Here is a 24,522-nt window from a genome sequence, read left to right as displayed (position 1 = left end):
TACTTAGATGCTCTTAGACCATATTTCTCAAAGACTAAAATATCACTCCCTTTTGCTTTATTCTTTTCTTACTCTTTCTCTCTCTCTCCCCCACACTCCCTGTATGTGTGTGAACTGTGTGAGAGCAAATTACAGATCTGATGTCGCTTCACCCCTAGACATATTTTTTCCCTAAAAACAAGACGTTCTGTAAGACTATTGTGGTACAACTATAAAAAACAAGAAATAAGCATTGACCTCAATGCTGGTATTTACACTACAAGCTTTATAAAAACTTTACCAACTTCCCAGTGTCCTTTATTGCAAAAGAAAATCCAGGTTCATATTGCATTAATTTAGTCTCCCTGAATCTGGAACAGTTGTTCAGTCTGTGTTTCATGCCATGGGCATGTTCTCAAATACAGTCCAGCTCTTCTGTAAATTATCTTTCAAGTTTGGATTGTTTTATGTTTCCTCATGATTAGATTATGCACCTTTGTCAGAAATGCCACAAAAAATTGATGTGTTCTTAGTGCCTCTCACATCAATAAGTGCACCAGGATGTCAATTTGTCTCCTCGCTGGTGATGTAAACTCTGTTGGCTCAGTTAAGACAACATCTTCCAGACTTCTCTATTGCAAAGTGACAACTTCCCCCAATAAGTGTTTTATGGGAAGAGACTCTGAGATTATTTCTGACATGACTCAAAGTTTTATGATCCGTTGATGTTCCTTGCCTAAATCAATTGTTATTATGATGGTTGCCACGTAGTGACTTTCTAATTCAATAATTTCTTCTCTATTAATTAATTGGCTTTCCACCATAGGGAAGAGTTTATTTTCTTTCTCCCTCATGCATTCACTTACATATATGGATGGGTGGATTCTTACTTTTAATGGGTTATATTTCTTGGCTATTATTTTGTTTTGGGGGGTTGGGTACTAGGGATTGAACTCAGGGAACACTGAGCCACATCCCCTGCCCTATTTTGTATTTTATTTATAGAGACAGGGTCTCACGGAGTTGCTTAGCACCTCACTATTGCTGAGACTGGCTTTGAACTCGAAATCCTCCCACCTCAGCCTCCTGAGCTGCTGGGATTACAGGTGTGTGCCATTGTTCCCTGCTGTTATTTGTATTTTGATGCTCAAATTGTCCTAGATTCTCTAAGACAATGTTTAATATTGTATGAGAAGAAAGGGTTGCGAAATATACACTTGTAAACACACTAGATTATTTTTGAGGTTGATGCTTAAATTATAAATCAAATATGGAACACTGCCTAAGACTCACCAGGGCAAGAGAGCCCACGGTTGAGTGCTCAGTTCTCAGGGAAAAAAGGACTAAATACTTTTGCATTTTGTAGAGATAAAGCAACTATTTGAAGAGGGTGACTCTTGAGGACAGCTAAGTCCCTGAATCGCAGGCTCCTCTCTGACAGATGGCAGGTTTAGAGTTTCCTCTGTTTCACTCAGGTCTTATCTGAAGGTTATTTATTTAACCTTTTTCTGCAAGCTGAGTCTGATCAGTCATGCAACTCTCCCATTCTCAATTTTATTCTGACTATATCCGTTTGGTTTTATTTTTCCCTTCTGCTCCCCTTTCATACTCTCCTCCAACCAGCAGGAAATAGAGCCCCTGGCTCTCGCTGGGATGCTGAATGAATTATTTGAAAATAGTTTCTTCAGGCATGAACAACAGCATTTAAGGGCTTGTTCATGGGGACATGGGACCCTCACTGGGTAGAAGGATCTAATGTAGTCTACCTAGTTGCAAATTGTATGTCCCTTGGTTGGGCAGAGTTAATAGAGTCATTCACTCTCCATCCTTACCCCTAAACTTCAGCTAAATCTCCATGTATATTGGTTTAGGCTGATAAGGAACTGTTTTCTTCTTAAACTGTGCTCCTTTAAGGAAATAATAGGATGCCTAAAAAAAAAAAAAAACAGCTTGAAAAAAATTATATAATCTCAAAGTCCCTTCCCATAAAACACTTATTACAATGGGGAAGATTATCATTTTGCCACAGTCTAGCCACGCAACTGGCTTAACATCTTCCAAGCTGAGGCACAGCACAATTGGTCCTAGGGGTTTGGGGTAACCTGCATTTTCTGCACTTTCTGGACAGGCTAAAGAGGTGGGGCACACGAGATGCGGCAGCCTCCATTCCGCTCAGTCACCCTTGGAAACTCAGCTTCAGGACCTGGCATTACAGGAATCTGCCCAGTGTCCTTTGAGGAGGCCATGGAAGCCTGCAGTTTACTGGTGACATTTAGATGTCCCTCTGAAATGCTAATGAAGAGTTTATTTCAGAATTGCTTCCCAAGTTCTCAGACTGTTCATGCAGCCTTCCCTCTGAAAGCCAGAGACAACAGCTAAACAAATGGCTTCAAGTCCCCAGGAAGGAATTATTGCCTTAGTTGAAAGACTTCCAGGGAAAGCAATCCTAGTTCTTCTCCATGCCCCATTCTGCTCACTCACTTCTCTGGCAGCCAGATCACTTTGTTTCATCTGACCACCTCTCTCCAGCTGATTTTAACCCAATTTCCAGCTCATCGCCCTTTTCAAAGTAAGTGTCCATAAGTTCTCTCTCCTTTCATTTTATTCCTCCCCTCTTGGAGTCAGGGGGAAGCGGGGAAAGACAGGAGTGAAGGAGAACATGGAAGCTGACATGTTTCAAGGGATACTAGTGCAATTTCCGCACCCAGTTCCCTCACTCAGTCCTCACCACAAGTGGGGTCACTCTAGAGAGTCTGAGGCCCACAGAAAATCAGTGGTTTGCCAGAGCTCCTGGGTTCAAGCTCCTTACCCTTCCCGAGCTGCCCTGAGAAGCTGGAAGGACTGGCTTGGTCATGGGATCTCTGCTCTTCAGCACATCCCATCATTGCTCTGAGCATGTTTTCTCAACAACAAAATAGGGAGTGTGTGTGTGTGTGTGTGTGTGTGCGCGCTCGCGTGCACGCACACACATATATGCAGAGAGATCCATATATATATGTGTGAGATACATGTACATATAAATCCTCATTTTATTGTTGAGAAACAGGTTCAGAGAAATTATATGACTTACTGATAGCCCTAAGAAAATCCTTTCTGGGAGAAATAAATGTGTGTGTGTGTATATATATATATATATATATATATATATATATATAAAATTTATATTTATATAATTTATATATATATATATAATTTTATAACGGCTCTGTTCCCAGCCCTTATGAAACTTGAATCTGATGATGTCATACCCCCAGTTTAAGAAACAAAACAAAACAATATATATATATATTTCTATGTATACACACACATACATATATACACACACACACATATATATATATGTACATACACCCATATATACATATATATATATATATATAATATATGTCATATATAAGGTGGATAAATAGATACAGATAGGCATAGATTTAGATACAGATATAGACAGAGGTAATAGATACATCTCCTTATTCCCCCCCAGAAAGGATCTGCAGAGTCTCCATTCTTTTCTCCCCACACTGTAACCAACCCACTCCAATTTGCTTTCCATCTCATCAGGCTGGGACACAGCTTTCACTGACTCCATTGGTGACTTCCATGTCGCTAATTCCAAAGGATATTCACAATCCTCACTCCTTTTAAACTCTTAGGAGGATTTGACCCCTTTCCTTCTCAGAGTTCTCTCTCCACATGACTCTCCCCACCATTACCTCCTGACTCTCTTCTAGTATCTTGGCTGCTACTTCCCTCTCCCCTTTAGGCCCTCTCCCCCTGCCCCCATCCAACAATAACATATTGGACTTCATTAAAAAAAAAAATTCCCTTCTCATTTTGCATTCTCATGACAGGTGATCACTTCATTTCCCCCAAAAAAGATGAGTGTAAATTTTTGTTGTAAGTCTATACCTTTTCTTCTATTGTCATATCTATATTTATTTATTTTTTTTAATATTTTTTTTCGGCCGACACAACATCTTTGTTTTGTATGTGGTGCTGAGGATCGAACCCAGGCCGCACGCATGCCAGGCGAGCGCGCTACCGCTTGAGCACCTCCCCAGCCCTCATATCTATATTTAAATCCAACTTGATTTATCTACCTACAAAAGCACCTTGAACTTGAAATTCCAAAGCCTCACCTCAGGCTTTTTCCTCCTAAAACAGTTCTTTCCCATTGTTTCCTATCTCAGTAGACAGCAATATCATGCATGCTAAAGGCACTGAGCTCTGTTCCCAGTCCTTATGAAATTTGAATCTGATGATGTCATACCCCCCCCCATTTAAAATCTTGAGTAGCTTTCTTAATGAAACCCCAAATCCTTAACACAGTCTGCTAGTCCTCCCCTCCTGACCTATCTGGCTCCTCAAGCTCCAGGATTCTTGTGACTCTGTCTCTGAACATTCTGTGTCTGCTGCCTCCTTTCATGGACATTTTGCACATATTGTTCCTGTCGCCATGAACCCCCCCCCCCTTTCCTTTGCCTAGGTGACTTCTACCCCTGTGTTTTTCAGAGTCCATCTCAGTTGCTCCCTCCTCAAGGAAGCTTTTGTGATTTCCTGGACCTAGATGAATCCACCTGTCCTATGCTTTCATTGCATTAATTATAGTAGAAATTTTCTTAACTAGTCTCTAGTAACTGGTTTCCCAGATTCAACACCTATATCAATCACTTTAATTTTCCTGTTTAAAAAAAAAAAAACACACCCGAGATAACTTAAAAAGAAGAAAGGTTTGTTTTGGCTCACAGTTTTGAAGGTTTCCACCCATGGGTGGTTGGTCTTATTGCTTTGGCCTGTGATGAGGCAACGCGTCATGGCAGGAGCACAGGTAAAACCACTCATCTCATGGCTGGGATGCACAAAAGAGAGCAGGAGGATGGAGTGAGGTCCTAGGATCCCCTTCAAGAGCACAGCCCCAATGACCTGACTTCTTCCTACTAGGCCCCACCTCCTAAAGGTCCCCCCACCCAATAGCACCATAGGCTGGGGACCACACCTTCAACACTTGGGCCTTTGGGGAACATTTATGATCAAAAACTACAGCACCAACATTTTCCATCTCTCTCTGAAGCATCCTGACTGGTGCCCATAGGAGTCTCACTCACGGGCAGCCAGTACCAGTAGGCTACTCTTTTTTTGGTACTGGTGATTGAACCCAGGGTGCTTAACCACTGAGCCACATTCCCAGCACTTTTTATGTTTTATTTAGAAACAGAGTCTTGCCAAGTTGCGTAGGGCTTCACTAAATTGCTTTGAACCCACGATCCTCCTGCCTTAGCCTCTTAAGCCACTGGGATTGCAGGTGTGTGCTGCTGTGCCCAGCTGGGGCACTCTTTAATACAGCTGCATGTTTCTGCTTATTCCTGGTTTTGCATTTATTTGGCAAGGGTCATTTGTATTTGTTCCCAAATCTATACATGCTGATTGTCCATATTATGACAGTTTGAATAATTCAATTAGACATTAGGTAAACCAATGAAATGTGAGCACAAAAGGTCTTTATTTATGTAGAAATTGAATAATTTGAAAAGGTATCTCCTTGAAAACTGATTAAAACAATTGTGAAAGACTGGGGAGTGGATAATGAAACTACAGAAGAACTCTTCCATGAGATTTCTTTTTCAAGTATTTCTTTAACTTCTCTCTCAGCTTTAGCGAATGAAAACAGGAAATCAAAGGTGATGCATGAAGGGTGTGGTTTGCATAAAAAAAGATGACACCAAAAGTCACTGGCTCTGCATCAAAAGACTCCTGTGGACACCACATTTATCTTTTCTATTACCATAAATATTTATGTTGTGTATCTTTTTTTTGTGATTCCTTCTGTGGTGGATTGAAACCTTTGTTAACGTAATGACAGTGCTTTATTTCCATTAGCACTGGCCACAGAATGTATAGAAATGTTGTTCAAATGTACTGGAAATTTCAAGATGTTGACAGCACAGCCTTCATCGAAGAACAGGGTGTGTCTAGGCACAGTGTCCTGTAAGACTGCACAGGTCACACCCACGGAGCTGGCTTGGATTCCTATATCCTAGCATAGAACTTGGCAAATGGCAGGTGATTCTTTCACGCAACGGGTATTTATTGAGGGCCAGAAATACAAAAGGGAACAAAAGAGACACAGAACACAGATTCTGGCTCTTGTGAAACTTAATTTCTATTGGAGGTATTAGGAGTTGAGGAGACATATAATAAACAATAAATAAATAATACACATGGCACCTTGGATAGTGTCAAGTGCTATGGAGAAAAATATAATAAGAAAGAGTAATAAGAAGCAAGGGAATCAATACATATTTGTTAAACAAGTGCAATGAATTTCTAACCAAAATTTAAAGGAGAATAAAATAGGAAAATATAATTAGAAATGAAAAACAGGACCAGGAAAAATCGGAATATGAACAAAAATCAAAACCTGGGAAAAATAGAATAAATAATATTTGATGTCTAATTCTGGTTCTGAGCTTCCTTATAGCTGAAGTAAAAGGCAAAGTATTATCAATTAATAATTGTTATTATCAGAAAGGTCATATATATGTACATGTGTGAATATATATAGCTATGCATATGTGCATCATATACATATGTATATATATGTTTGTTATATGCATATTTATACACACACATATAAGAGGTACTGATTTATTTTTGCTTCCTTAGACTACCAAATGAGATTGAATCAGTAAAAATAACTTAAATAAACACAAGGTACTATGATCTATAAGGAGGTATTAGTATCAGAATCCTTTTACAGGATAAGAAAAAATTTTTCATTGGAACCATCGTTGTTCTTCTTGAGAGTGCTAAGCAAATTCATCTTTGTAGGTAAAGAAATTTTCAAAGAGGCTAACATCTTAAGTTGAAAATCCAACAATCACTTCAACCCACAAAAACTTTCATCCAGTCTGTACAAGTTCTGCCAATTTCCCTTCCTGACCCTTAGCCCAGTAAGGAGACAGGCAAGACATCCTGGGTACCCATCCTCCCCTCCCACTCCACTCCAGTCCAGACCAGAGCTGCCAGGACTTTTTCCTTCCAGTCTTTCCCCCAGGACCCTAAGAGTCCAGTAGGCTCACTCTCAGGGAGCCAGGCAGGTCCATCCTCAGAAACACGGACATGTCTTGTGCACAGACAGACCAAAAGCCCAGGAAATGCTGGCTAAGACCAGTGAGAAATGGCCACACTCCTATTTCCCCTCACTCTCTTCTTGCCTCCCCTCTGTGTTCCTCTTTCTCAGTCCGGTTCCACATCTCTTAGTCTTTCTCTCTGCTGTCTCTTTTCTTCACACCATTTACTTAAAAGAAGTTCCATTTATTCTCGGTCTCACAAAGATAGCTCAATAGGAGAGACTGCTGATCAGAGGAGGTGACCTGAACATGGACGAGGAGCCTCACCTCTTGCCTCCCCTGAGACTGCTGTCCTGGTCTGTACCGTTCTCTCCCACACACTCAAGAACCAAATAAAGACCGGTGTATCTCAGAGAGCCAGAGCCTGATGGGAAACAAGGGAGAAGGAGCAGCTACTCTAACAGATTGCTTTTTATCCAAATGGGGTGGGGAGAAACCCCCAATGCTTTACTAGATGAAAAATATCTTAGGACTCTAAAAGGAGCTCAGAGAAGTTAATTTTGTAAACATCTTAAGCATTATTTTTTCCTTTTCTAAAATTTAAATGTATTTTTTTGGTGGTGGGGTACTGGGGATTGAACTCAGGGGCACTCAGCCACTGAGCCACATTCCCAGCCCTATTTTGTATTTTATTTACAGACAGGGTCTCACTGATCCTCCTGCCTCAGCCTCCTGAGCTGCTGGAGTTACAGGCACAGGCCACCATGCCTGTAATTTTAACTGATGCATAGAAACATACAAATTATATAAATGAGTAAAGTGCCATGTGAGGTTTTCATACATGTATGCATTGTGTAATGTTCATATCAGGGTAAATTTCTCAAATATTTTATCATTTCTTCATAGTGGAAACATTCAAAACCTTCCCTTCTAGGTTTTTGAAATGTACTGTACATTATTGTTACCAGTCATCATCCCAGTATGCAATGCCACCCCAGAGTGTGGTGTGTGTGTGTGTGTGTGTGTGTGTGTGTGTGTGTACTGGGGACTGAATTAAGGGTCTTGTATATACTAGGCAAGTACTCTGAGCTACACCCCTAGCCCCTGAGCTTCTTTTTATTTCAGGATGGAGATTGAGCCCAGGGATACTTTGCCACTGTACCATATCCCTGTCCTTTTTTTACTTTTTGAGTCAGGGTGACACTAAGTTGCTTAGGGCCTCATTAAATTGCTGAGGCTGACCTCAAACTTTTAATCCTCCTGCCTCAGCCTCTCAAGTCTCTGGAGTCACAGGCATGCACCTCTATGCCTGAGTGAACTTCTTAATAAGTATTATTTTAAACAGATAGTATACAAGTTCCATCAGCCTCTTATTTAAGGCTCTTCTGTTACAAACATTAACCACTGGAAACCAGGTACAGCCAAAGAAAGTAAAATCTGAGCATTTCCAAAAAAGACACTGCCAGACTATAAATCTAGTAAATGATGTAAATTGCCCCGTAAAATGTGAAGAGAAAACTCACCCCACCTACCCCTGCTTCCGGCAGTGATGATTGACAGGAGCCCCCTCACCAACACCTGCTTAGGTATCACAGACTCCATTAATGAGAGAAGGGCTTGCTGCTGGGCTTCTGACTCAGGCCTCATGCTTGAGTCTGGGCCAAGCTCCAGATGCACAATGGCTGTTTGAAGCACACCTTAAATGTGGTCTCTGAAACACTGAGTGGCGGCCCGCGTGGTCTGGTCTCTTTCTTCCTTTTTCTCCATTGTGGGGTAACGAAACTGCTCTTCACTGACTAGCATCACGTCCATGGGAACGAGGCAAGGATCTGGGGGCCAGCCCACTCACACCCGCACCTCAAGTGATCTCGAATCTGATCAGTCATAAAGAATTTCCTCCTCCCACTCTCTCCTCTCTCTGGGAGCTGGTGTCCTCCACACTTCCCACCTCCCTGGACACGACCTTGACCTCATTTCCTCTTTTGGAAACCATGGCGTTTTACTCAGGTTCTTTGAACCTGCAGGAGACTGTACTGCACTGATGATCTCTCCCTGGGACTTCAAGACACGTGCCCCTCACCCCACCCCTCTAGTCGTCTACGATGGCTGATTGATGATAAATGCTGAGGTTTGTTTCTACCTTGGGATGTTTCTCTTCTCAGTCATCTCACTTTTTACTAGTCCCTCTCCTTCATTCGTCTCCAGACTTTGTCCACTTTGCCCCACAACTCTTCTTCTATTTCTGTCACCCTTGCCTTAGACTAAGTCTTCATTACTGCCCACCTTAATTATTACCATGGCCTACTAACCTTTCTCTGCTATATGGCTCATTTTTCTAATCTATGCTCACCCCTATCAACAGAGTTATCATTCTTCTTTTCTAATACAGGTCTAACACTTATGGGGATTACATGCAAAAATGCATTGAACACACCTAGCCTACTGAACCTCCTCATATAGTCTGACTAACCTTAAATGTGCTCAGAGCACTCAGAGCTTCTCGTTGAGCAAAATCATCTAACACAAAGCCTGTTTTATAATAAAGCATGGAGTGTCTCATATAGTTTATTGAATATCTGTGTCCAAAAAAACACTGTCAACATAGTACACTGTAGAAATGAAAGTTACTATGGACTACTGTGATGTCGTGGCTGACAGGGGTGCTGCTATTGGCTGCTGTTGCCCCAAATCTCAAAAGAGCACCATGCTGTATATCGCTACCCTGGGAAAAGAATTGGGTTCCAAATAGGGTCTCTACTGCAGTGTGGAAACATCATTATAAAGTTGAAAGATAATAAGTCAAATTGTCACAAGTTTGGGGACCATCTGTATAATATTTAGAACTATAACTTTTCCTCTGAGCCTCTCTTGACCTCAATATGATGGCATTGGGTACAGATCATTCTTCATTGGTGGGGACAGGGCTGTGTTAGGCATTGCAGGATGGCAGTATCTCTCGCCTCTACCTGCTACATGCTGGTGGCTCTTGTCCCAGCTGTGACATTTCAAAATGCCTCAAGACACTGCCTAGTGTTCCCCGGAGGAGGAAAAGTGACTGAGTTGAGAACCATGGATCTCAGTACTTTATATTCTTCAAATTTTATTGAATAGGATTTAAAATTTTGTTCTAAGTATTTTCTTTTGGTTTCTTTTATGATTTCTTTGACCACAAGTTAATTAGGAATGTTTTAAATTCTAAACATAATGTTTTTTGAGGGGTTTGGGGTACCAGGGATTGAACTTAGAGGCACTTGACTGCTGAACCACATCCCCAGCCCTATTTTGTATTTTATTTAGAGACAGGGCCTCACTGAGTTGCTTAGCACCTTGCTTTTAGTGAGGCTGGCTTTGAATTCTCAATCCTCCTGCCTTAGCCTCCACTGCCCCAGCCTAATGTTTCACTTTTTTAAGGTTACCATTTTGCTATTAATTTACAGCTTAATTAGATTTGGGTCAGAAAAGGTGGGCTGTATGATATTTATATTTTGGAATTTGATGATATTTGCTTTTGGTCTTACTATCTTGCTAAGTTCTATTTTTGTTTTCGTTTTCCATCTGGGGCCTTGCTCATGTTATTCAAGGGCTCTATGGGGCTATATCCCCAATTCTTTTAAAAATTTTGTTTTAAGATATGATCTGGCTAAATTGCTTAGGCTGGCCTTGAACATGCAATCCTCCTGCCTCAGCCATCCAAGTAGCTAGAATTACAGCCCTGAGCCACCACATGCATGTTCCCTGTCAATTTTTGTAACTTTTTATGTAATTTTTAAAAAGTATCATCTTCAGTTATTGGGTAAAAAGTCTATATTTGTCTATTCAATGGACCATGTTAATCATAACAATTTCCAAAAAGGTGTGCTTTGATTCTTTGATTCTTCTGTACAGATTCATTCATTCTTCCTTGCAATTCAGTTACCTTTTGCTTTATATAGTTTGAGGGTCTAGAATAGATACAATACAAATTTGGATGTTATGTCTCTGATAAACTGTTTCTTTTATTGCTAGACAATAACCATCTTTTTTCCTTAAGGCCATTTATTCTGCTACAGTTATAGTCACAGTTTTGTTTTGCTAAGTGTTTTCCTGGTATGTCTCTCTATCTTTTTAATTGTAACATTGTGCTGTATTCCTCTGTTTTGGATACATATTTTTTAAGACATCTTAGGCAAGTTTTGTTTCTTTTTCTTTTTTTTTAAGACTGAACCTTACAATCGCCTTTTAAATAATGAATCTTCATTTACTTAAATTTATTATGTTTCCTGATCTATGTGGATTTATTTCCACCATTTTTTTTTTTTTTTTACTATTTTGCTCAGCTTGTTAACACTTTTTGCTTTCTCCTTTCCTATCTTCTTTTAGATTGGTCAAGTTTTATTTCTCTGATTCCCAATACTAATTTAGAAATTATGTCCTCCATTTCTACTTTTTTAGTAGTTAACCTTGTTCTTTGTCAGGCTCACTTAACCTAATGTCTAAAGTTAACATTGGTACTCCCTTTGTGAGTAATAGAAGAAATTTAGACATTTTTAAACTTATGATTGCCATTGAGCATTTTAGATGATTTCACCTTTTTTTGTTGTTTGTTTTAACTATCATCATCATTTTTTTTTAAGCAGGTACTTAATTGGCGGGGGGAAAGGGGGCTTTACCTACTGCTTATCAGTTTCTTTGTTTAGTATAATTCTTGCCTCTGGGTTCAATTTCTTTCTTTCATAAGATACATACTCCCAGATTCTTTTCCACAAAGTTCCCTGAGTTTCAAATTCTCTTGTTCATTTATTTTAAATATCTTTATTTTACCTGATTTTAAAAAATGATATTTAAGGAAGGTAAAGATGAAATCTCACAGTTATTTTCACTCAGCACACAATAATTTTATTTCATGCACTGGATCTCTGCTTTCCATCATTGCCTCTGAGAAGTCACTATCAGTATGATTTTTGTTTCTTTGTGGAAGTCCAAATTTCTCTCTGGGTGCTTTTAAGATCTATTTGTTTGGTTTGTAAAATTTTTCTATGATGTTATTTAGTACCAATTTCATTTTGTTTATCTAGGACTCATTTCCTGCCTCTGAAGATTCATTTCTTTTGTAGGTTCTGGAAAATTCTTAGCCATTTTTTCTTTGGTTCTTTCCTCTTCTCGTTCTCTTAATGTTCTTCTTCTGATATTCCTATTAGTCATATGTTTGCCCTCATTCTATCCTCCATGACTCTTAATCTTGTTTTTATTTTCTATCTTTTTATGTCTCTGTGTTGTACTTGATAGTTTTCTCAAATCCATCAGTTCTCAAACTCTCACTTTGGTTTTGTCTAGTCAACATCCATTACTGCATGACTCTTTCTAAATTGTATTTGTTTCATCAAATCTATCTGTTCTTTTTCATAGTGTCTTATGATTTTTTTATAGTTTGTATTTTTTTGTTTATGACTTTTAAATGCTTTTTTTTTGGGGGGGGGGAATATTGGGAATTGAACTCAGGGGCACTCAACCACTGAGTGTCATCCCCAGCTCTATTTTGTGTTTTATTTAGAGACAGGGTCTCACTGAGTTGCTTAGCATCTCATTTTTTTTTTTTTTTTTTTTTTTTTTTGCTAAGTCTGGCTTTGAACTTATGATCCTCCTGCCTCAGCCTCCTGAGCCACTGGGATTATTGGGCATGTGCCACCTGTCCCAGCAACATTTTTTGAAAAATAATAACTCCAACAACTCTATTTTTCTGAAGATTCTGCACCTATTGTTTGTTGTATCTACTGATGTTTGCTTATGGTGGGTTGTGACACTATAACTTAAGAACTGAGATTCATGCCTGGTGCCGTAGTGCGCACATCTGCAATCCTAGTGACTCAGGAGGCTGAGGCAGGGGGAACAAAAGTTCAAATTCCACCTGGGAAACTTAGCAAGAGCAGCTCAAAAAAAGGGGGGGGGGTGCTGGCGCTGTAATTTAGTGGCATAGCATGCTCAAAACCTGGGATCCACATCCAGTGTAGGAAAAATAAAAGAACAAGAGGAGGTTGAAGAGACAAGAATTGAAACTGCATTACCTTGGTCAAGGGCATCCTGAGGGAACTGCATTGAGTTTGTTTCTGGCCAGGGCCATTTCATGGACGATTCTCCCTAGGGTGCCAGCAGTGTTACCCACCAAAGTTGAAGGCTTCAGTTTCAATTCTCTGCCTAGCAAAGACCCAAGGTCTCATATCTAATATTCCAGGGACCTAAAAATCTCAGTCTAGAGCCAACTGTGTGGCTCAGTGGTAGAGCACTTGCCTCACCAGGGTAAGGCCCTGGGTTTGACTCTCAGAACCTCAAACAAACAACTCAGCTTAAATTTTTAAAAGGAGAGATCCTAAACCTGCACCCTCTTCAACTTGCCCCAATAGAGTCAGCTCACATCTTCTCACTTCTGCTCATTACCCCGCTGCAGGATCATCTTATTTATTTATTTTTTGTGTGTGTGTGTGTGTGAGTTCAGCTTTGCAGTTTGGAAATTATTTTCTGTAGTTAGAGTTTTGAAATAGTAGAGTTTTCATGTCATCTAAGCTGCCATATTGTAGGAACTGAGGACCCTCACCACAGACATAAATGGTCAAAATAATTTGGTTATTTTGATTATTCCTTCTTACCTGAACATCCAAAATCAAACTCTTTGGCATGGCCTATAGAAAACAGTCTGGGTGGAACTGGAGGTGTAGCTCAGTGGCAAAACATTTACCTAGCATTTGAGCCCCAGGACTGTAGCCCCACCCCCCACAGTACAAAAAAAAAAAAAAGCATTCTGTCTGATACCTGGTTTCCTCTTCTGCATACCTACATTCTAGACACACAGCCTGTGGCTTGTGGTTCTACAAACTTCCATTTATCTATAGCTGTCAGATTTAGGCTATGCCATGCCCTTCTCCTGAAGGGTCTTTCTTTATTTCCACAAACTTCTATTCCTTGGCCAAAGTAAACTTCAAATATTGGCTCCTCTGTAAAACTCTCTCCAACTTCCCAAAACATAATTAATCAAGTCCTTTCCTCTGCTCCCATCCTCTTTAAACAGAGCTTCCTTATAAGACTCATTGCATTGAATGAAGTCTTTGTTATTATGCTCTAACTTGATCTTTTTGAGGGCCCAGGCAAGGTTTTATCCATCATCCTCAGCACTTAGCACAATATCTGGCAGATAGTAGATAGTCATGAATGCTATAGAAATTTTTGGGAATCGTGAGGCTATTCAACTCTTTCCCAGAGAGATAGAGCTCAAGATTATAACCCTTTGCACATTATAAGTAGTCTTATTGTTCAAAATTTTCACATAGCTGCTAATAGGCAGTGGTGTCAGGTGGGATACAATCAGAGCAAGAAGACTTCATGTCTGTAATTTTTATTAGATCTTATTCCTGATTCAGCATTAAATTCTACTTCTATATCTGACTGCCTAGGCATTTATAATGTGGAACACACGGCACAGCTACAAGACATAAAGAAAACTATACCAACACAACTGGATTGCCTTATTTGTTGTTACAATCTCCATAGCACCGTGACTGTGTGGGAACCAGTGCTCATTGGACATGTGGACATACATGGCTCCACCCCTGGACTCAGAGCTTAGATTGATTGATTGATAGACAAATGACTGGGGGAAAAAATTAACTAGGAAGAGAATGGATGCTAGAGAAAATTCCAGTTTTAGAGCTGGACAGAATGAAACAAAGGTGTCATTTTAGATGAAGAGGAAAAAAATTAATTTTCATAAATATTTTACATTTCGCCTCATTCATGAATGCTCTCCTAATTTGTTTAGTTCATCCACCTACCCATCCATCTACCCACTCACCCCTCATCTATCCATTCACTTATTGTTCAGTCAAAAAAATCTTTCCCAACCATCTACTATGAGCCAAGCACTGTACTTTGCATTTGAGGATTTCAGGGGTTTTTTTGTGGGGTTTTTTTAAGAAAAGGTTTTTGAATCTCTAACTGTAAGATGTCCTGGGAGTTGGTGTTTCTCAAAAATTTCATTCTGGGCTGAACATGGTGACATACACATGTTATCCCAGCAAATTGGGAGGCCGAGGCAGGAAGATTGCAAGCTCAAAGCAAGCCTCAGCAACTTAGAAAGGCCCTAAGCAACTTCACAAGATGCTGTGTCAAAATAAAAATCGGCTGGAGATGTGGCTCAGTGTTAACCACTCCTGGGTTCAACTTCCAGTACCAAAAAGAAATATTATTCTGTTTCATTTATTCATTCTTTCAGCAAATATCCTTGAGAACATCCTCTCTGCTAAACACAATGTGAAGAATCCAGAATTCATCACTTCTTTTATATATTCATTCATTCAATAAACCATTCTTGAGCAATTATGAAGTTCCAGGCATAGATAGGTTTTCTGTTTTCAGTGCTTAAGTGATAAAAGTGGTAGGGTTTAGGCAATAGACAAATCAGCAAATAAATAAACGAATTTAGATACTAATGAGGCCAAAATAAACAAAGTAGAGAGACACAGAGAGTCTTTACCCTCAAAGAGCCTGAGATTGCTGTCACCAGATGATCCCAGTGTCTGCTGCTTACCTGGGGTCTTTTGACATGTGTGTGACCTGGCCTGAGGGCAAGAAGAGGGGTCCTGGAGAAAACAGAGCCAGAAGGACAAACCCCACATGGAACGCCTCTCTGGGCCTGAGTGGCCTATCAACAGGACAGAGTTCCTTGCCCTGGGCCAGGCTGACCTGCCTGAGCTATCTTCTGGAAGGGCAAATGTCTGCCTTCCAGCCACTCAGATGAAACCCCAAGCCTGTTTCCTTGGTTGGGAACTTTGACTCATTGCTGACCTGGTTTTGAACTAGTGACCTAGAGGTGAATGACTCCATATCTCATTACTAATTCCTCACAGCCAGTCGTAAGCTGCAGGATTTGGTGAGGAGGAGGTCAGAGTCCAGCCAGAGGCCTTGAAACCTTCAGGAGCATTCACCCCAGCTTCAGCACGGCCATCTGGCCTGCTGCCATCCCCTCATCCCTTAGCCCAGCCTGGCTGAATAGGTTTTGGAGGAGGCCAAGGTCACCCTGGGGCTGACCTCCACAGATGGATTTAGCTGAGACCCCAGCTGTGGTTCAGCTTGGACATAAATGCTCAGCACCCTCATACACTCCTCCCTCAGAATGAACTTAAGTAAAATGAGACCCAGATCTCAACCAGGTGGACCAGATCTAGGAACTGTCAGACTCCCATTTTGATGTTCTCTTCTTTCTACACATTTCCTTCTGGACCCCAGCTTTCCAGTCTTGCTGGTGTTCCAGGCACTCTTGCCCCTCAGGAGACCGTCACATGTCTCTGAGGCTACTGCTCAGGGGAGGTGATTTCCACTCAGGCACCAGAACAAACACTGATAAGAAAACACCATTTAGCAACATGACAGGGGCTCAGTTATCCTCTCCCTTCCCTCCCGTAAAGCTCAGAAAGTGCCTACCCCCTCGGTCCACTGGGCCAAGACTCATCTCCCAAGGGGAAGCTCAAGTTTTGAGGAGGACTGGCCTTTGTGAGCACCAGACTCTTCAGAGGAACCAGGCTAGGGCTGGTGGAGGGTGTGTGGGGAAGTGGTCAGGACATGAAATGCACTGAATTCTCTCTAGTGGGCACAATAGCTCTGTGCCTCATATTGCCACTGTTCATGTGGACACAAGAGATGTTCTTTTTGGAGGGGCTTATGGAACAGGGAAGTGGAAGTGCTACAACTTTTCTTAAAACTGGCCTTAACCATTGAGTGTATTGGCACCTTGAGTATATTTTTCTAAGAGTATATATTGCATTGCATGGAAATATTCTCTTCATACATCCATTTCCTCCAATAGACTCTGAACTCCTCAAAGACAAAAGCTCTTTCTTATTCACTTTTGTACTGTCATTGATAGCTAAGTAAATGATGAAGGTATCTAATGCAGATAGCCCAGAGAGTAAATTCAAATTTTATTCCATGTCTCTTTGTATTTATTATAGAGTTTATGTCAGATCTAAAAAGATCAACATAGGGAAAAATCTGGCATAAAATCTATCAAAATCAAAATTTACTGGAAAGACACTGTGTTGCTCAGCTTTCTGTCACTGTGACAAAATAGCTGAGATTTGTTTTGGCTCATGCATTCAGAGGTTTCAGACCACAGTTGGCTGATTCCATTGCTTTTAGGCCAGTTGAAAGGCTGAGCATAATGGTGGGGAGAACATGTTGCAGCAAAACTGCTCAGTTCTTGGAGACTGAGAAGCAGAGTGAGTTTATTTTTAAAACAATGCCCCTCCCCAAACCTATGAAGCTATAAGTCCATAAGTGGATTAATCTATTCATGAGGTCAGAGACCTTCTGAACTAATCATCACCCAAAAGCCCCATACCAAGTCTTCAACACATGTACTTTTCAGGGATGTTTCAGATCTAAACTATAACAGACACATATTAGAGAGCGATATTCTGCTTCACAATATGTTAATTTAGGATAATGAACTTTGGACTGGGTGTTGCTCAGTGGTACAACATACACTCAGGTAGAAAGCTAAGTGTTCAATCTCCAGCACCAAAAATAAAATAACATAAGCCAAGTATGATGGTGCATACCTGTAATCCTGGCAACTCGAGAGGCTGAGGCAAGAGGATTGCAAGTTCAAGGCCAGCCTCGGAAATTTAACAAGATCCTATCTCAAAATAAAACAAAAAGGGACATGTAGCTTAGTGGTGTAGCTCCCCCAGTTTCAATCCCCAGGATCAAAAATAAATGAATAAGTTAATAAATAATAAAATTAGTAAAATGGTGAGTCTCAAAACTGGATCTGATCCAGAGTTAATATAAAATCAGCTTGCCCCCAATCTCTAACTAGAATACTCAGGTTACAGGTAAGCAAAAATGAGTATCATGAAAAATCAGTTGGCAATGCATTTCTTATGATCACAAAGCATGAAGTCTTGGCTCCAACATGCCAAGAGATTGGCTGCTGCCTAGGAGCTCCTTGTCCACCATCCTTAGACACACTCTCAGACTTCACCAAACCCAGACAGTCCAGAAACCGTGGAAGGACATTTTGCTCTGTATCACATAGCTAGTATTGGAGCATGGATTTTGTAGGGGAACAACTTACTCAAACTTTGTCCCAGTCCCAGTTTCCCTTCTTTAGTTCATATTAGGGAAATCACATTCTGAGTTTTCTTCTAAACATAGAAATTCTTGCTATTCCAAGAGAGAGAACAAAAAGCCACCATGGAAAATGAAGGATCCACTGGGACTCATTTACCTCTCTCTCTCTCTCTGTGATACCCTCTCTTCTCATCTCTCGTCAGCTCTTTTTTCACAAAATTCAGCTAAATATACTAAATCAATTTCTGCAGTTCACCTCCACACTCAGCATACAGTCCAATCATCTCATACCACTTCTCCTTCTCTGTGACCTTAAGCAAGGCACTATGCAGTCCCTCTTTTGGCCTCTTCATCTTGAGAGTGCAAGCAACTAGATGCTTTCAGAGTTCCCCTCCAGCTTGGGGTATATTTATTCGCCATAGTATTCCTGCTTCCTGGCGCAAAGAGAGAGCTTCATCAATGTTGAATTGGTGAAAGAATCCAGTAATATAATGAATGTTCCCATCACCTGGTTCTGGAGAGGGAGAAGGGACTTAGCTTTAAGTGCTGACTGTGACATTAGCCTGTTGGGTGAACTTGATAAATTGCTTCCTCTCTCTAAGGCCAGAGAGAGCATGAGAGTAACCCAAGGTCATGGGTGGAGTTAGAGCAGACCTACAACTAGAACACGGGTCTTCTGATTTCCACCACTTAGAAATCAGGTCTTCTTTAAGGTGAGTGGGGAACATCATGGTGCTTTCCATATTGCTTTTCTAATTCAACTCTGGTTGTAGAACAACAACCACAAACTCGAGAACCAACATGTGCCTTCAAGACAGGGGGCCTCCTGGGGGCCTCTAACCAACTATTTCTCCTTATCTGCCAAGTGGAGATAAGCAACCACTAAGTGGGCTGGGTGATGTGGGTTCTTCCGTGAGCCCTTCTCAGCCAGGGTTTGCTATTTCCTCCTAGAGACAACTTATGTCTGAGCTGGTGACAAAACTTCTGCTTCTGTTACCTCCCAAGTGTGGGTGCCAGAAAAGGACTTGAAAGTAAGAGCTTAAATCAGAACAATTTCCTTTGATTTGAACTTCCTATGAGTTTCTATAAGGGGCAGTAATGTCCATGGTCCCCATGGCCTGCTGTCTGCTGGAGGCCATCTGAGCTGCAGTGGGTATGATAGAGCATCCTCCCAGCTCCTCCTGAAAGCTACCTTTGGCTTCTCCCATTATGCTGCAGGAATGTCCATCTAAGTCTTCTCCTAACCTCGCCCAGGGATTCAGGAGTAAGTTGGAACCAGATCCCAGAGGTCTTCATTGTCAGAGGGGCCATCCTGTTCGCTATGCCAAGGCAGGGGTTTTGGCATCAGACAGATCTGGATTTTTCTCCCAGCTTTGCCACTCACTAGCCATGCAACTCTGGGTGAGCTACATAATTCTCTTTGTGCTTCGTTTTATGCATCTGTCAAGTGAACATAATAACAGCTACCTAATGAGATTGTTTTGCGGATTAAGAATATAATATTTCTAAAACACCTAATCCAGTGACTGAAATACAATATATGCTAAACAAACACTAGCAAAGTAATTTCTCCTCAGGAGATCACTCCTACGGTGGGAAAGGAAGTGGGAAGAAGAGGAAAAATGAGTTGGGTTATGGACTCCCTGCTTCAGCTAAGGCAAAAGCTATGTTAGTATTGCACTTGTCTCTTCCATTTCTAAGGAAAATCCAAACCCTCTGCCCTAGTCCCACATTTGGTAGATGAAGAAGCAGATAGACTCAGGGACCTTAGCAAGGCATATGACTGGTACAAGATGGTGCTGGGGGTGGAATGCTGTAGTATGTATGGGCCCGAGTTTGCAGCTCTGTTGCTGGGTTAGGTGTCTGATCCACCACCATTTAGCTTTCTCATTTTGAGCTGGTGACTTAGCCTCTTTGTGCCTCCACTTCCTCATATTTAAAATAAGTGATAACAGCAAGTGCCTACTTACAAGAGGTTTTGTAAAGATTAAATCGTATATCTAAAGTGCTCAGAGTGATACATGGTAAGTGTTCATTAAGCATCAGTAATGGGGTTTTGGGTACTGAGAATTGAACTGAGGGGTGCTCTATCACTGAGTTACATCACTAAACCTTTTTATTTTCTATTTTGAAACTGGGTTTCACTAAGTTACTAAGGCTGGCCTTGAACTTGCAATTCTCCTGCCTCTGCCTCCCTAGCAGCTGGGATTACAGGCCACACCAAGCTAGCCCTATTGATAATTATTAGAATATTCAATTGACTTCGTAGTCTAATAAAAATCTGTTTTTGAGTAGGATGTTGACTTATCATGTGCATTATTCTCCACTGACAATCAGGCTGCCTGAGGAGGTGACAAGCACTCCAGTCGGCCGTGACCAACACTGATGCAGGATGAGCACCGCTGCTCTCCTCCGTCCCTGAAGCCCTCCAGCTTGGCCAGAAACCTTGCTGAGAGAGTGCGTGGGGGATATGTTTAGTTAAATGAAGGGGGAAAGCCCACTGAGGGCCAAAAAGACTAGAAAGAACAGAGGCTCTGTTCTAAGCAATTTCTTCCTCAACAGCTATCAGCCTTGTGGAGCTGGGCGTTGGGACAGTTTGGGTGCCATTTTTGGCCACTAGAGGTCAGTGGAATGTTTGCTATGCTCAGAGTGTGGGTCCCTTAGGAAAGGTTCTGTCCACAGACACCAGCCCCAGGACTGCCCTCCCCGCCAGCAGCCCTTAGTGTATCTGGGCTTAGTGGTTTTTCTAGGAGTCTGAGTCCTCCACACTCTTTTACTTGTCCCTTCTATGAGCAGGTAGCATTTGCAAGGCCAGCCTCTGGGCCAATGATGGAGAGAGAATATGGTATTGTTAGGGAACAATTTTTGTGGGAACAAAAATTGTGTGAATGGTGGGAACACGAGGTTAAGAGAGTAATTCTATAAAATGGGTCCACTATGCCGACCCCCACAAGCATTCTGGGAGCTAAGGGTAGTTCCTCCTAACCATAAAATCTGTAAGCCTGTATGGTTAAGAATCCAATTAGAACCAAGGTGACCTAGAGTTGTTGCCATGAGAGTGGGGACTTGAAAGTCTGATGTCACCCTGCTGTCAGTCAAAAGTCAAGTGGTAGATCTGGGTGGGACTCTCCGGAAACTTCTCTGGGATCCCCAGTAAAACTGGAGTCCTCTTTGAGAGGATCCACACTCTCCCTTGGGAGTGTCCCCTTTTCCTTTCCCCTATCCCTTCAATAAACTCATTCCTATTACTCCGAGCAACATTTCTGAACTCTTCTGACTTGATTGCAAGAATTGGGGTTTCAAGAGGGGGTCTTCATGGTGCCTCAGTTTCTCGGTAGTTCCCAGCTCCTTCACAGTACATCACGAGCCATCCATTTTCCTTCCATTCCTAAGGACAATGAACCTAAACTTTCAAAACTGTCAGTGATGCCTATATTCTAACAAGTAGAGCTCAAGTTCTTCAAGTTCTACTGACTTCCAGTCTCCCATCCTCAAAATCAAGGTTTGGGGTTTCTCCTCCCTCTCTTGCTCCATTATGTATGGAGCTCTAAGACTCCTGCTCATTTTTCAAGGCCTGAGTCAAACACTATAACTGAAAGGGTTTTCTTCCATTACCAGGAATTCTATCTCGAATTATCCCTCTTATGTACTGCTGTGTCTGACAATTGCTCTTGACATCTTCGCTCATCCACTACACTGTGAGTTCCTTGCGGGTATAGGTGATGCATTATTCATGTTTTTGCATCCCACAGTTCCTGGCCCGAATGTGATGTTAATAACCACATACTTACTGAATGAACATGAGAGCGAGTGAGAGAGCATGGCTATTATTCAAATGCACAACATATTTTTCATTACAGACAACTGAGCTCACTAGCCCAAACTGGTAAGCGGAAACCTCTGAGCAAAGAGAAAGAGCTCAGCATGGTTCCTGTTGGAGGTCAACTCCAGCCTCCGCCTCTTGGCTAGCTGTGCCTCAGTTTCCCTTGCTATTGATGCTTGCCCATGACCATATTGTCTTCCTCTTCCTGGACATGTAGATTTCATTTTATAGCCTCTCTTGCAATAAGTGATCATCATGTGATTAAATGACCTTGGAGAAATTTAAAGGTCAGCAATTCTTTTCCCCCTCACTGTTGGCAGAACATTTGAATCTTAGAACTTTAAAGCTTTGCCCCAAGTGGCATTTCAGTTATAACGAACTAAGGACCAGAGACATGAGGCAACACATGAAGGTCACACAGCTACCTAGTGGCAAAGACAAGACTGGGATGTTGGTCTTCGTCCTGGGATCTCTATCAGGTTCCAAAAGCTGCCCTAGAGTGAGCAGGACCAAATCCTGAGAGATCAGTCCATTCATTACTGCTTTTCACTGTTATTCTCTATTTCTGCCTTGCAATTAGAATAATCTAGGCGATTGACCACCTACTGAAAAAAATGCTAAATAAAGATGTTAAGTCTATTGTAATAAAATAAAAGCTTGATAGGCCTGGGACACTAGAATTGAAAGCTAAGGATCCAAGCATTAAATGTCAAACCCAGCCAGGTATGGTGGCATACACCTGTAATCCCAGTGGCTCAGGAGACTGAGGCAGGAGGATCACAATTTTGAGGCCAGCCTGAGCAATTTAGCAAGCCCCTAAGCAATTTAGTGAGAGCTTGTCTCAAAATAAAAAATAAAAAGAGCTGGGTATGTGACTCAGTGGTTAAGTGCCCCTGGGTTCAATCCCTGGTACCCCCTTCCCCCTCAAAAAAAAGAATTTAAACCAAGAATCCAATAGTAAATATTAAGAAAAATAATAAGCAGGAATTAGGGCTGGAATACACAAGAAGTTTGGAGGAACAGAAGGGAAGATAACTAAAGGAAAATGGCTCCTAAAAATGTTCTTTGATTCAATGTGATCAGCCCCTGGGCCTAAGCGCCATAATGTGAATGGAAGTATTTTGTTTTGTTTTGTTTTCAGATAGATACACTTAATTTTAAACATTAAAACATTACACAATGTACACATATATGAAAACATTCCATGATAATCTACTAATACATACAACTTTATATTTTTATGTGTCAGAGTTTTTTATTGGTACACTATATTACATAGAATGGTGGAATTTGCTATGCTATATTTGTTCATGCATGTAACATAGTTTAATCAGTCTCCTTCCCCAGGACCTTCCCTTCTTCTCCCTTCCCTCCTCCTAATTTTCTTTGCCCTGCTTCTGTTATCCCTTCTATTATTTTTTAAAGTTAGTGCATTATAATATATACACATATACACTTATTTTATATACATAAATATACATATTATATATATGCACACACACACACACACACACACACACACACACACACACACACGCATGCCTGCAGGGTTCACTGTGGTACGTGAACCTAGTTTAACTTGGTAGATTCCACTCCCCAGTTCTTCCCCATGTCCTGCCTTCTTCCCTCTCCATCCTTTTCCTCTTTGGTCTCCCCAGAAGGGTTTTGATCATTGCTCCAAGCACGTGTGGCTTTACACTGTGCTTCTCACAGACTGACACTACACAATTTACAGTAGACAGATCAACAGGGACAAAGACAGGAAAAAAATTCCAAGAAAACTCGTGGATCTCAGAACAGAAATCAGAAAGACAAGTCCTGATTAGTGTTTGCATCCTTACAGGCGACTCAAGGACGTGAGTGTTTAGGAGGTCAGGGTGAGTGCTGAGAGATCAGGCATCTCAGGTATGTTCCCAAATCACCCCCTTCAGGAAGTCTTCCCTGGGTCTCACCCACTCCCCCTTTTCTCTCTGAAAGTTTAGCAACTTAATCTACAGAAATATGTCCAATGATAGTATCGCCTACCAAGCCCTGTCTGAGCAGGGTAGGAATGAGTGTGTGTTCTTTTCCTGTCTCCACTGAATATCAGGCAGAGCAAATGTAAAATATTCATTTTCACCTAATTCTGGGCTGCTTTGTAGGTAGCAGTAAGTAACCCTACCTTTTTTATTTTTATTTTGGTGATACTGGGGATTGAATCCAGGGCCACTGGGCCACTGAGCTACATTCCCTCTGCTTTTTATTTTGTTTTGAAACAGGGTCAAGCTGATTGCCAAGGCTGACCTCAAACTTGTGATCCTCCTGCCTCAGCCTCAAGAATCACTGGGATAACAAGCATGTGCCTCAGGACTGGCATCCTTCACATTTTCTAAAGGCATTTTAAATTATCTTAATTGAACCTCACAACAAACCCTTTAAGGGAGATGGTATTATCATCCCATCTTACATATAAGAAAACTGAGGCTCAGAAAGGTTAAGTCACTTGCTCAAGGTCATTCCATCAGTAAATGGTAGAACTGGGATCTGAGCCCAAAGGGTCAGACTGCAGAAAGCATG

Source organism: Urocitellus parryii, chromosome 5, assembly GCF_045843805.1.
Source record: "Urocitellus parryii isolate mUroPar1 chromosome 5, mUroPar1.hap1, whole genome shotgun sequence".
NCBI classification, from domain to species: domain Eukaryota; kingdom Metazoa; phylum Chordata; class Mammalia; order Rodentia; family Sciuridae; genus Urocitellus; species Urocitellus parryii.
The sequence above is the reverse complement of the archived record's forward strand: the minus strand, read 5'-3'. Positions refer to the sequence as shown.